This window comes from Bufo bufo, chromosome 2 (genome assembly GCF_905171765.1).
Source record: "Bufo bufo chromosome 2, aBufBuf1.1, whole genome shotgun sequence".
In the NCBI taxonomy this organism is placed as follows: domain Eukaryota; kingdom Metazoa; phylum Chordata; class Amphibia; order Anura; family Bufonidae; genus Bufo; species Bufo bufo.
Window position 1 is genome coordinate 96257334 of NC_053390.1, and position 15463 is coordinate 96272796.

Below are 15463 nucleotides of genomic sequence, written 5' to 3' on the forward strand. Positions count from 1 at the left end.
TTTTAAAAAGACCAATTGAAAAAAATTATTTTTTAGCTGAAAATGAGAACAATGCAATAATTTAAAAAAAAATTGCCCCCAATGGTGTACATGGCCTTTAATTACTTCCTTGCTGGGGTATTTTAAAGGCTGTTGTACACCAGTGCCTCTACCTAACTTAGGCGCATCAAGCACCAGTGCAGGGTTATTAACCCCTTCAGGACACAGCCATTTTTCACCTGAAGGACACAGTCTAATTTTGCAAATCTGACATATGTCACTTTATGTGGTAATAACTTTAAAACACTTTTACTTGTCCAGGCCATTCTGAGATTGTTTTCTCATCACAGTCATGACAGTGGCAAAATTGAGTCAAAATATTTCATTTTTATTTATTAAAAAAATACAAATTTCCAAATTTCAATTTCTCTACTTTTATAATAGATAGTAATATCTCCAAATATAGGTATTACTTTACATTCTCCATATGTCTACTTCATGTTTGGATCATTTTGAAAATGACATTTTATTTTTTTGGAACATTAGAAGGCTTAGAAGTTTTTTAAGAAAATTTCCAAAACCCAATTTTTTCAGGACCAGTTCAGTTATGAAGTCACTTTCTGGGTCTTACATATTATAAACCACCCATAAATCACCCCATTTTAGAAACCTCAAGGTATTCAAAACAGATTTTTCTAACTTTGTTAACCCTTTAGGTGTTCCACAAGAATTAAAGGAAAATGTAGATGAAATTTCAGAATTGAACTTTTTTGGCCGATTTTCCATTTTAATAAAAAAAATTCCAGTAACAAAGCAAGGGTTAACATTAACAGCCAAACAAAACTCAATATTTATTTCCTTGATTCTGTAGTTTACGACCACATATGGAGTGTTTCTGTAAACTGCTGTACGGGCACACGGCAGGGCGCAGAATTAAAGTAACGCCATATGGTTTTTGGAAGGCAGATTTCACTGGGATAATTTTAAGTTGCTATGTCACATTTGAAGACCCCCTGATGCACCCCTAGAGAAGAAACTCCAAAAAAAGACCCCATTTTGGAAACTATGTGATAAGGTGGCAGATTTGTTGGTACTATTTTAGGGTAATATGATTTTTGGTTGCTCTATATTACACTTTTTGTGAGGCAAGGTAACAAAAAATAGCTGTTTTGGCACCGTTTCTATTTTTTGTTATTTACAATGTTCATCTGACAGGTTAGATCATGTGGTATTTTTATAGAGCAGTTGGTTATGAACGCAACAATAGTAAATATAACTACTTTTTTGGGTTGTTTGTTTCAGGTTTACATAATAAAGCATTTTTGAAAAAAATATTTTTAAGTGTCTCCATATTCTGAAAGCCATAGTTTTATTTTTTGGGCGACTGTCTTATGTAGGGGCTAATTTTTTGGGGTATGAGATGATGGTTTGATTGGTACTATTTTAGGGTGCATATGACTTTTTGATCGCTTGGTATTACACTTTGTGTGATGTAAGGTGACAAAAAATGGCTTTTTTTAAACACTTTTTTATTTTAATTTTTTTTATGGTGTCCACCTGAGGGGTTAGTTCATGTGACATTTTTATAGAGCATGTTTTTACGGACGTGGTGTTACCTAATATGTATACTTTTTTATTTATTTAAGTTTTACACAATAACAGCATATTTTTTTTTTTTAGAGCCATATATTTTTTTATTTTTTGGGCGATTATCATAGGTAGGGTCTGATTTTTTGCAGGATGAGATGACTGTTTTATAGGTATGATTTTGGGGTTCGTATGACTTTTTGATTGCTTGGTAATACACTTTTTGTGATATTAGGGCTCTTTCACACTTGCGTTCTTTTCTTCCGGCATAGAGTTCCGTCATCGGGGCTCTATGCCGGAAGAATCCTGATCAGTTTTATCCTAATGCATTCTGAATGGAGAGAAATCCGTTCAGGATGCATCAGGATGTCTTCAGTTCCGGACAGGAACGTTTTTTGGCCGGAGAAAATACCGCAGCATGCTGCGCTTTTTGCTCCAGCCAAAAATCCTGAACACTTGCCGCAAGGCCGGATCCGGAATTAATGCCCATTGAAAGGCATTAATCCGGATCCGGCTTTAAGCTAAACGTCGTTTCGGCGCATTGCCGGATCCGACGTTTAGCTTTTTCTGAATGGTTACCATGGCTGCCAAGACGCTAAAGTCCTGGCAGCCATGGTAAAGTGTAGTGGGGAGCGGGGAGCAGTATACTTACAGTCCGTGCGGCTCCCCGGGCGCTCCAGAGTGACGTCAGGGCGCCCCACCCTCATGGATGACGTGTCGCATGGATCACGTCATCCATGCGCATGGGGCGCCCTGACGTCATTTTGGAGCGCCCCGGGAGCCGCACGGACTGTAAGTATACTGCTCCCCCGCTCCCCACTACTACTATGGCACCCAGGACTTTAATAGCGTCCTGGGTGCCATAGTAACGCTGAACGCATTTTGAAGACGGATCCGTCTTCAAATGCTTTCAGTTCACTTGCGTTTTTCCGGATACGGCGTGTAATTCCGGCAAATGGAGTACACGCCGGATCCGGACAACGGAAGTGTGAAACCAGCCTAAGGTGACAAAAAAATGGCTTTTTTTACATTGTTTTTTTTTTTACAGTGTTTACGGTGTTCACCTGAGAGGTTAGGTCATATGATATTTTTATAGAGCAGGTCATTATGGATGTGTCAATACCTAATATGTATACTTTTTATATTTACTTAAGCTTTACACAATAATATCATTTTTGAAACAAAAAAAAATAATAATCATGTTTTAGTGTCTCCATAGTCAAAGTTTTTTATTTTATGGGAGATTGTCTTAGGTAGGGGCTCATTTTTTTACGGGATGAGGTGATGGTTAGATTGGTATTATTCTGGGGGCATACGCCTTTTTGATCGCTTGGTGTTGCACTTTTAGTGATGTAAGTTGATAAAAAAAAGTTTTTTTAGCACAGTTTTAAATTTCATTTTTTTACGGTGTTCACCTGAGAGGTTAGGTCATGTGATATTTTTAGATAGCCGGTCGATACGGACGCGGTGATACATAATATGTCTACTTTTCTTATTTTCCCTATTTTTAAAAAATATATTTTACTTTATTTTGGGAAAAGGATGCTTTTTTTTTCTTGAAAATTTTATTTTTTTATTATAAAAAAAAAACTTTTTTGTACTTTTTATATTCCTCCCACTGTGGGACTTCAAGTTTTCAGGGCTTGATCCCTGTTTCAATTTAGTACAATACATTCTGCATTGTACTGAATTGAACTGCCAGCGTCTTACACAGTAAGCACTGACAGTTGCCTAGGAGACCAAGCCCTCATGCTGGATCTCCTGGGCTTCCGTAACTGGCAGGCTCCAATGCCTGTGGAAGGCATCGCGGCTGCCATGGCAACCATCGCCCCCCTGCCAGCGCAGCGCGGGGGTCCGATCGAATGAGAGGGAGCCCCCTCCCTCTGTAAACCCCGCGGCATGTGAAAGGGTTAATCCGCTGGCATCACCGCATACAGCGATGCCCGCGGATGCAGCAGAGGCCCGGCTATCAGTAACAGCCAGGCCCATGCTGTGGATTGGGCAGGTGCAGCTCCTGCACCCGCCCAATCCCATCATGTACACGCATGTGGGAATGCAGTAAGGCGCCACATTCCCCCACGTACATGTACGTGAAAATGCGGGAAGGGGTTAAGATCGGTGTCTAAAACGCTAGTCTTAATAAATTATCCCATTAATGACTAAATAGCAAGTTATACTGGAACTTTTTTTGACAAAACTATGTCATACATCATTCTGGGTTTAAGAGCACAGTGAGTGTTCCTACTCAGTGATTGATAGCTACTTCTGTATACACATTCTGACTAAGACAGCTGTCAATTATTAGGACCACCCACTGGACTCCTAAACCCAGAATAAGCAGAGATATAATGACTAATGAAACACAAGGCTATGTCATTAGTCGATAAACCTCTGCTCATTCTGGGTTTAAGAGTCCAGTGGGCGGTTCCATCTTGTGATTGATGTTATCTCTGTATGCACATTCTCACTTAGATAATTACTTACTACGTGGGAGGTCCTAATAATTGACAGCTATCTATCAAAGTGCTCAGCTCCTCCTGCTCTAACACATGCTGCCCACGGCGCAGACTGCATTGCCTTATTAATGTGAGAGGTTTCCTTTAATACCAGCCTATGCCACAGGATCCAGTCACCGCAACCAGGATGCCAGTGCAAATGAAAGGCTTTAGGGCAGAGGTCCTCAAACCTTTTTGGGTCATAAGTAGGGAGGAACGAACTTGTGTTTTTCAAGTTTGGGTTCGGGTATTTGTGTAATTCCATTATGGATTCCGTTATAATGAAATTCTATGATGGAAGGCACCACAAAAGCCTTTAAGTGTCATTCCTTTTTGCATTCCGTCATAAAAGAAGTCAATGGGCAGCATAACGGATCCTCCTGGGTTCTGTTATGCAGGACAGGAGTCCACACAGACCCGTTTTGCGGCCCATTGACTTCTATTATGACGGAATTCAAAACAGAATGGCTTTTAAAGGCTTCCGTGTGGTATTCCAACATAGCATTTCGTTATAATAGAATTGCACAAATATACCCAAACGTCGAACCTGAACTTGAAAAACACAAGTTTGATCATCCCGAATCATGGGCCATTTTCAAATACTCTAAATGGTGGAGGGCCAGGCTGAATATTAAAAATCCTGTTCAAGAAATGGGTCTACCATAGGGTTAACTGCCAACGACATGGTGCCAATAATTCTATGACAAAATCACTGGTTACTCAAGTGCACAATATGATCTGCAGCTGCCAACAACTGGGGAGCCACATGCACGTGTCCAAGAGCCGCACGTGGCACCTGACTCACTGGTTCAGGACATAGTAGCTAAAAACCTGAAATCAGTAAACGTTATATAATATTAAATATATCTGAGATAAATGACAATCCTATATATAATATATCCTAATAATTTCATAAGAATCCAGAGTTTCAGCTCATGAAATGAACGGTCTAATATTTTTGCTATTTATGCAGTGTTCTCTGATACTGCAGCAGGTGAAATACTCCAGGGCTTATCCCATATTTCCAAACCAGCAGCTAAGCTAAGATTCGGACAGATGGCATTGGGTCATGAGAGCTGCATCAGTCACATGCCAATCCACTCGATTACTGCACATGGTCTCCTCCTGCCAATCTCAGCCAGTGTGTGCCGTTCCGAGTGCAGCACATTAACGTTAGCTCTTCTGCACAGCAGGCGGTATTGGTATGGGATTTAATAGACACACCAGCTGTAAACATGAATGTATGTGCTTGCCTTGCAGACCGTATGCTCAACATGAATCTGCTAATACACATTGGCACAAGACAAAATATTAATTGAGCTACATTGGTGTTAATGGTATGTAGATGAGCGTTATGGTCGAAGTGAGGAACGATAGGTTAACATTTAAAGAGGTTATGCCTTGATTGATGAAAATCAGACATCATATAGTACAATGTAAATACGGAATTATGTCACACTCGAGTGATAGGGAATCGCTTAGAGGTGCTCCCACTGGCAGACAACACCCAGTCTGACAAAAAAGTAGTAAATAAATAAATAGTAGTAGGGCACTCTCTATAGTATTGGGATTTTTATTGAATGTAAGATAAAATTCAGATATTAATAAGTACAATTCTATAGATGGATAAATAAAAAATTCTAAATGAATAGCAGCAATGGTAGAGAGTGGATGTATAAATGATGATTTAAAACCACATCTGTATATAGACACAGTAAAATATAAATCCCAATTATCAATAATAATCTCTAAAACCAACAATCTGCCAGGCCTCTGATGATTTAAAATATTTGCGATAAAACAATCGACCAGATACAATATTCAATGAAGCACAATAATCGATGGTATAAATATTCGATAGTAAAATTCGATAATAAAGTTCGATAATAAAAGTTCGCAATAGGATAAGGACACCAAGTTCTTCCCAGTGTCAAGACAATATACCAGATACTTATCGATTTTAAGCACAGGTAGAAATTGATAACATATAGAGCGGCGTCCCACTCACTTGATGCAAACAGATTAATATCTGCATTTTATCTTACATTCAATAAAAATCCCAATACTATAGAGAGTGCCCTACTACTATTTATTTATCGTATAGTACAAACCTAGAACCAGTCCTGTACCTCGCATGGGACCAGACATCTCCCCATTCAATGGTCAAATTGTTCTGCTGGATATATTTCAGCCTGGCAGAACAGGGGGTGAGTCCTTTCTCAGGGGGCATGTCCTTTCTGCTGTAGCTCTTTCCCTGTAACTGATACACCTTCTAACAGAAGATATGGATGGTGATTAGAGATAAATGAATTATTCAAACTTTAATATTCAAGTTACTTTGTCACAAAGCGCATTTCTTTGTAAGTAGTGGGTGCAATGACAGGGAGCGGAGATTGCGACACTCCCTGACATTGTACCCATCAGATGCCTCGTTCATATAAATATGAGTGTAAAATAAAAAAATAAAAAATCATACCTGATCCTCTTGCTCGCGACAGGTGTGCCACCACCATCTTGCTTGAAAATCTGGTGCCAAATCTCGCGAGGCCCATGATGACGTCATCACACCGGGCAGCGCGGTGACAACATACGTCACTACGCATGGGATTTCATGCAAGATCTTCAAAGAAGATGCCGGCTACTGGCCCGTCGCGAGCAAATGGATCAGGTAAGTAGTATTTTTTGTTTTTTTGTACTAATATAGGTTAAATCAATTCGCTACCATGAAGCACGAGGAAAGTTTGCTTCGCAGCTAATCAAATTTATCCTGAAATTCAATTGAAGTCCTCTTCATATATCTAATATTTCTAACAGGAAAATTCTGTTTACTTTTCCAAGTATATATCAATATCTGTATGAAAGTCCTGTTTATCACGGATGTATTTACGATGCTTTCTCTCCTTTATTTCCTCTCTTAGAATATCAAGACTCTTTTGCAGTGTGGATTCTTGAGTTTTAAAATCCGAATGTTGACTGAAAGTAAGTATTACTTTTACTTCTTTATTTAATTGTTCCGAAATACGAATAAAGTATTGTTTTTTTTAGTCCACCATATACCTCTTGAGTCTTAGGGCCCTTGCCCACGACTGTATGCCCTCCGAGATATACAGTCCGTGAGCGGGCCATATGTCCCGGAGCGGCATTGATCATGCGTACGGGAGCACATAACATCATAGATTACAATGATGCTGTGGACTTCAGGCCACCCGCGGGGCTATTGTCCCGCACTCATATAATTATACAATAGCTCCGCGGGTGGCCCGACATGCACAGCATCATTGTAATTTATAATGCTGTGTGCTCCCGTGCGCACAATCTTTGCCGCTCCGGGACATATGGCCCGCTCACGGACCGTATATCTCGGAGGGCATACAGTCGTGGGCAAGGGCCCTTAGTGAGTTTTCAGTGAGGACTCTATCCCATCCTTTGACGAAGTCTGGGTCCTCAGTATGCACATTTGGTCTCAAGGGGCTTCTCAAGCCACTATATACTATTTCCTGATTGAGATATGTGTCAAGACTCGCTATCTCCCACCAGGATCTGTGCCACTGTTTATATGTTTTACTCACATTTTTAAATGCTGTGTTAGTGTCCGTATCATTCAAAGGAATACAGGAAGTGCAGAATTATTAGGCAAGTTGTATTTTTGAGGATTAATTTTATTATTGAACAACAACCATGTTCTCAATGAACCCAAAAAACTCATTAATATCAAAGCTGAATATTTTTGGAAGTAGTTTTTAGTTTTAGCTATTTTAGGGGGATATCTGTGTGTGACTATTACTGTGCATAATTATTAGGCAACTTAACAAAAAACAAATATATACCCATTTCAATTATTTATTGTTACCAGTGAAACCAATATAACATCTCAACATTCACAAATATACATTTCTGACATTCAAAAACAAAACAAAAACAAATCAGTGACCAATATAGCCACCTTTCTTTGCAAGGACAGTCAAAAGCCTGCCATCCATGGATTCTGTCAGTGTTTTGATCTGTTCACCATCAACATTGCGTGCAGCAGCAACCACAGCCTCCCAGACACTGTTCAGAGAGGTGTACTGTTTTCCCTCCTTGTAAATCTCACATTTGATGATGGACCACAGGTTCTCAATGGGGTTCAGATCAGGTGAACAAGGAGGCCATGTCATTAGATTTTCTTCTTTTATACCCTTTCTTGCCAGCCATGCTGTGGAGTACTTGGACGCGTGTGATGGAGCATTGTCCTGCATGAAAATCATGTTTTTCTTGAAGGATGCAGACTTCTTCCTGTACCACTGCTTGAAAAAGGTGTCTTCCAGAAACTGGCAGTAGGACTGGGAGTTGAGCTTGACTCCATCCTCAACCCGAAAAGGCCCCACAAGCTCATCTTTGATGATACCAGCCCAAACAAGTACTCCACCTCCACCTTGCTGGCGTCTGAGTCGGACTGGAGCTCTCTGCCCTTTACCAATCCAGCCACGGGCCCATCCATCTGGCCCATCAAGACTCACTCTCATTTCATCAGTCCATAAAACCTTAGAAAAATCAGTCTTGAGATATTTCTTGGCCCAGTCTTGACGTATCAGCTTGTGTGTCTTGTTCAGTGGTGGTCGTCTTTCAGCCTTTCTTACCTTGGCCATGTCTCTGAGTATTGCACACCTTGTGCTTTTGGGCACTCCAGTGATGTTGCAGCTCTGAAATATGGCCAAACTGGTGGCAAGTGGCATCTTGGCAGCTGCACGCTTGACTTTTCTCAGTTAATGGGCAGTTATTTTGCGCCTTGGTTATTCCACATGCTTCTTGCGACCCTGTTGACTATTTTGAATGAAACGCTTGATTGTTCGATGATCACGCTTCAGAAGCTTTGCAATTTTAAGAGTGCTGCATCCCTCTGCACTATTTTTGACTTTTCTGAGCCTGTCAAGTCCTTCTTTTGACCCATTTTGCCAAAGGAAAGGAAGTTGCCTAATAATTATGCACACCTAATATAGGGTGTTTATGTCATTAGACCACACCCCTTCTCATTACAGAGATGCACATCATCTAATATGCTTAATTGGTAGTAGGCTTTCGAGCCTATACAGCTTGGAGTAAGACAACATGCATAAAGAGGATGATGTGGTCAAAATACTAATTTGCCTAATAATTCTGCACTCCCTGTAGTTTGGTTGAAAAAAAAAATCATACTCACCTCATCCATTTGCGTGCAAAGTCCTCTGTGGCCATCTTGATTGAAGATCCAACACGAAATCTCGCATGGATCGTAAAGATAGAAGACTTATCAATAAACTGCAGTCATTGAGCATGGACTCCCATATTGTTGAGTGGATTAGGCAGTGGCTGAGTGACAGACAACAGAGGGTTGTAGTCAATGGAGAACATTCAAAACAAGGTCATGTTACCAGTGGGGTTCCACAGGGATCTGTACTGGGACCAATTTTGTTTAATATCTTCATAAGTGATATTGCAAAAGGCCTCGATGGGAAGGTTTGTCTTTTTGCTGATGACACAAAGATATGTAACAGGGTTGATGTTCCTGGAGGGAAACGCCAAATGGAAAAGGATTTAGGAAAACTAGAAGAATGATCAGAACTCTGGCAACTGAAATTTAATGTGGATAAGTGCAAGAAATTGCACCTGGGGCGTAAAAACCCAAGGGCAGAATATAGAATATTTGACACAGTCCTGACCTCAGTATCTGAGGAAAGGGATTTAGGAGTAATTATTTCAGAAGACTTAAAGGTGGGAAGACAATGTAATAGGGCAGCACGAAATGCCAGCAGAATGCTTGGATGTATAGGGAGAGGTATAAGCAGTAGAAAGAGTGAAGTGCTTATGCCGCTGTACAGAACACTGGTGAGACCTCACTTGGAGTATTGTGCGCAGTACTGGAGGCCATATCTCCAGAAGGATATATATACTCTAGAGAGAGTTCAGAGAAGAGCTACTAAACTAGTACATGGATTGCAGGATAAAACTTACCAGGAAAGGTTAAAGGACTTTAACATGTATAGCTTGGAAGAAAGAAGAGACAGAGGGGATATGATAGAAACTTTTAAATACTTAAAGGGAATCAACTCAGTAAAGGAGGAGAGCATATTTAAAAGAAGAAAAACTACCACAAGAGGACACAGTTTTAAATTAGAGGGGCAAAGGTTTAAAAGTAATATAAGGAAGTATTACTTTACTGAGAGAGTAGTGGATGCATGGAATAGCCTTCCTGCAGAAGTGGTAGCTGCAAATACAGTGAAGGGGTTTAAGCGTGCATGGGATAGGCATATGGCTATCCTTCATATAAGATAGGGCCAGGGGCTATCCATAGTATTCAGATATATTGGGCAGACTAGATGGGCCAAATGGTTCTTATCTGCCGACACATTCTATGTTTCTATGTTTCTATGACGTCATATGTCACAGCGCACAAGATTTCACGTGGGATCTTCAATCAAGATGGCCGCAGAGGACTTTGCAAGCAAATGGATGAGGTAAGTATGATTTCTTTTTTTTATTTTACCGCATTTTAGGGAAAATTGATACCACGAAGCATGAGAAAATTCGGCTTCACAGCGAATCGAAACTTTAATTTGCTCAACACTAAGGTCGAATGCACACGGCCGTGTTCCGAGGCCGAGAGCGGTCCATGGTATGCCAGGCTGGATTCCTGTTCAGAGCAGGAGCGCACGGCGTCATTAGTTGCTATGACGCCGTGCGCTTCATGCCGCCGCTGCTGTACAGTAATGCACTCGTATAGATCACAACAGCCTGTGTGAGAGGGCCATATATTGTCCCATGAAAAATATTCTACACCTGGATCTGAATACTTTTGTAATGTCAAGGCAATACATGTCCCAGCTGTCTAAAATTAATACAAATAAGTCACAGGGGCCTGATGGGATACACCCAAAGCTATTAAAAGAGCTCAGCGGTGAACTAGCAAAACCATTAACAGATTTATTTTACCAATCACTGGTAACAGGAGTCATCCCAGAAGATTGGAAATTAGCAAATGTTGTGCCCATTCACAAGAAAGGTAGTAGGGAGGAATCGGGCAACTATAGGCCAGTAAGCCTGACATCAATAGTGGGGAAATTAATTGAAACCATGATTAAGGAGAGGAGGATTGTGGAACATCTAAAATCCCATGGATTGAAAGATGAAAAACAGCATAGGTTTACTTCAGGGAGATCATGTCAAACTAATCTTATTGATTTTTTTTGATTGGGTGACTAAAATAATAGATGGCAGAGGTGCAGTAGACATCGCTTATCTAGACTTTAGTAAGGCTTTTGATACTGTCCCACATAGAAGGCTTATCAATAAATTGCAGTCTTTGGGCATGGACTCCCATATTGTTGAATGGATTAGGCAGTGGCTGAGGGACAGACAACAGAGGGTTGTAGTCAATGGAGTATATTCAGACCATGGTCTTGTTACCAGTGAGGTACCTCAGGGATCTGTTCTGGGACCCATATTGTTTAATATCTTTATCAGCGAAATTGCAGAAGGCCTCGATGGTAAGGTGTGTCTTTTTGCTGATGAGACAAAGATTTGTAACAGGGTTGATGTTCCTGGAGGGATACACCAAATGGAAAAGGATTTAGGAAAACTAGAGGAATTGTCAAAAATCTGGCAACTAAAATTTTATGTTGATAAGTGCAAGATAATGCATCTGGGGCGTAAAAACCCAAGAGCAGAATATAAAATCAGTGATACAGTCCTAACTTCAGTATCTGAGGAAAGGGATTTAGGGGTCATTATTTCAGAAGACTTAAAGGTAGGCAGACAATGTCATAGAGCAGCAGGAAATGCTAGCAGAATGCTTGGGTGTATAGGGAGAGGCATTACCAGTAGAAAGAGGGAGGTGCTCATGCCGCTCTACAGAGCACTAGTGAGACCTCGTTTGGAGTATTGTGCGCAGTACTGGAGACCATATCTCCAGAAGGATATTGATACTTTGGAGAGAGTTCAGAGAAGAGCTACTAAACTAGTACATGGATTGCAGGATAAAACTTACCAGGAAAGATCAAAGGACCTTAACATCTATAGCTTGGAAGAAAGACGAGACAGAGGGCATATGATAGAAACTTTTAAATACATAAAGGGAATCAACAAGGTAAAAGAGGAGAGAATATTTAAAAGAAGAAAAACTGCTACAAGAGAACATATTTTTAAATTAGAGGCGCAAAGGCTTAAAAGTAATATCAGGAAGTATTACTTTACTGAGAGAGTAGTGGATGCATGGAATAGCCTTCCTGCAGAAGTGGTAGCTGCAAATACAGTGGAGGAGTTTAAGCATGCATGGGATAGGCATAAGGCCATCCTTCATATAAGATAGGACCAGGGGCTATTCATAGTACTCAGTATATTGGTCAGACTAGATGGGCCAAATGGTTCTTATCTGCCAACACATTCTATGTTTCTATGTTTCTATGTCATATATGCCCCTCCCGCATAACCACCCTTTAACACAAGATAAATCAACATTAATAAAAACACAGACTAAAGAGTGAAGGTAAAAAATAGGCCATGGCCTGTTTATTAAACCAACTTAAACCAACTTTACCAAACCACTTATAAGCCTAGTCAAAAACTCAGACTCAATTAACCATAAATACAGGGAGTGCAGAATTATTAGGCAAGTTGTATTTTTGAGGATTAATTTTATTATTGAACAACAACCATGTTCTCAATGAACCCAAAAAACTCATTAATATCAAAGCTGAATATTTTTGGAAGTAGTTTTTAGTTTGTTTTTAGTTTTAGCTATTTTAGGGGGATATCTGTGTGTGCAGGTGACTATTACTGTGCATAATTATTAGGCAACTTAACAAAAAACAAATATATACCCATTTCAATTATTTATTTTTACCAGTGAAACCAATATAACATCTCAACATTCACAAATATACATTTCTGACATTCAAAAACAAAACAAAACAAATCAGTGACCAATATAGCCACCTTTCTTTGCAAGGACACTCAAAAGCCTGCCATCCATGGATTCTGTCAGTGTTTTGATCTGTTCACCATCAACATTGCGTGCAGCAGCAACCACAGCGTCCCAGACACTGTTCAGAGAGGTGTACTGTTTTCCCTCCTTGTAAATCTCACATTTGATGATGGACCACAGGTTCTCAATGGGGTTCAGATCAGGTGAACAAGGAGGCCATGTCATTAGATTTTCTTCTTTTATACCCTTTCTTGCCAGCCACGCTGTGGAGTACTTGGACGCGTGTGATGGAGCATTGTCCTGCATGAAAATCATGTTTTTCTTGAAGGATGCAGACTTCTTCCTGTACCACTGCTTGAAGAAGGTGTCTTCCAGAAACTGGCAGTAGGACTGGGAGTTGAGCTTGACTCCATCCTCAACCCGAAAAGGCCCCACAAGCTCATCTTTGATGATACCAGCCCAAACCAGTACTCCACCTCCACCTTGCTGGCGTCTGAGTCGGACTGGAGCTCTCTGCCCTTTACCAATCCAGCCACGGGCCCATCCATCTGGCCCATCAAGACTCACTCTCATTTCATCAGTCCATAAAACCTTAGAAAAATCAGTCTTGAGATATTTCTTGGCCCAGTCTTGACGTTTCAGCTTGTGTGTCTTGTTCAGTGGTGGTTGTCTTTCAGCCTTTCTTACCTTGGCCATGTCTCTGAGTATTGCACACCTTGTGCTTTGGGCACTCCAGTGATGTTGCAGCTCTGAAATATGGCCAAACTGGTGGCAAGTGGCATCTTGGCAGCTGCACGCTTGACTTTTCTCAGTTCATGGGCAGTTATTTTGCGCCTTGGTTTTTCCACACGCTTCTTGCGACCCTGTTGACTATTTTGAATGAAACGCTTGATTGTTCGATGATCACGCTTCAGAAGCTTTGCAATTTTAAGAGTGCTGCATCCCTCTGCAAGATATCTCACTATTTTTGACTTTTCTGAGCCTGTCAAGTCCTTCTTTTGACCCATTTTGCCAAAGGAAAGGAAGTTGCCTAATAATTATGCACACCTAATATAGGGTGTTGATGTCATTAGACCACACCCCTTCTCATTACAGAGATGCACATCACCTAATATGCTTAATTGGTAGTAGGCTTTCGAGCCTATACAGCTTGGAGTAAGACAACATGCATAAAGAGGATGATGTTGTCAAAATACTCATTTGCCTAATAATTCTGCACGCAGTGTATATATACATCAGAGTCCATCCCATCATGGGATGACTATTTTTAAACCACCCATTGCAAAACCATGGCCGCAACCAACAGAATTGGGCCGGTGGGAAGGGGCACGCAGGATCCGGCTCCACGGGCAGGCGCAGATCAAAGGCAGACCAGCCCACGGAGCTCGGATATTTATAGCCCGCTTCTAAACCTCTCCGCCAATTAGACCCTTGCTTTCACTCTAGTGGTAGCATGAGACGGAGTCTACAACCCACACAAGTGGCTCAGGTAGTGCAGCTTATCCAGGATGGCACATCAATGCGAGCTGTGGCAGGAAGGTTTGCTGTGTCTTCAACGTAGTGTCCAGAGCATGGAGGCGCTACCAGGAGACAGGCCAGTACATCAGGATACGTGGAGGAGGCCGTAGGAGGGCAACAACCCAGCAGCAGGACCGCTACCTCCGCCTTTGTGTAAAGAGGAACAGGAGGAGCACTGCCAGAGCCCTGCAAAATGACCTCCAGCAGGCCACAAATGTGCATGTGTCTGCTCAAATGGTCAGAAACAGACTCCATGAGGGTGATATGAGGGCCCGACGTCCACAGGTGGGGGTTGTGCTTACAGCCCAACACCGTGCAGGACGTTTGGCATTTGCCAGAGAACACCAAGATTGGCAAATTCGCCACTGGCGCCCTGTGCCCTTCACAGATAAAAGCAGGTTCACACTGAGCACATGTGACAGACGTGACAGAGTCTGGAGACGCCGTGGAGAACGTTCTGCTGCCTGCAACATCCTCCAGCATGACCGGTTTGGCATTGAGTCAGTAATGGTGTGGGGTGGCATTTCTTTGGAGGGCCGCACAGCCCTCCATGTGCTCGCCAGAGGTAGCCTGACTGCCATTGGGTACCGAGATGAGATCCTCAGACCCCTTGTGAGACCATATGCTGGTGCGGTTGGCCCTGGGTTCCTCCTAATGCAAGATAATGCTAGACCTCATGTGGCTGGAGTGTATCAGCAGTTCCTGCAAGACGAAGGCATTGATGCTATGGACTGGCCCGCCCGTTCCCCAGACCTGAATCGAATTGAGCACATCTGGGACATCATGTCTCGCTCTATCCACCAACGTCACGTTGCACCACAGACTGTCCAGGAGTTGGCAGATGCTTTAGTCCAGGTCTGGGAGGAGATCCCTCAGGAGACCGTCTGCCACCTCATCAGGAGCATGCACAGGCATTGTAGGGAGGTCATACAGGCACGTGGAGGCC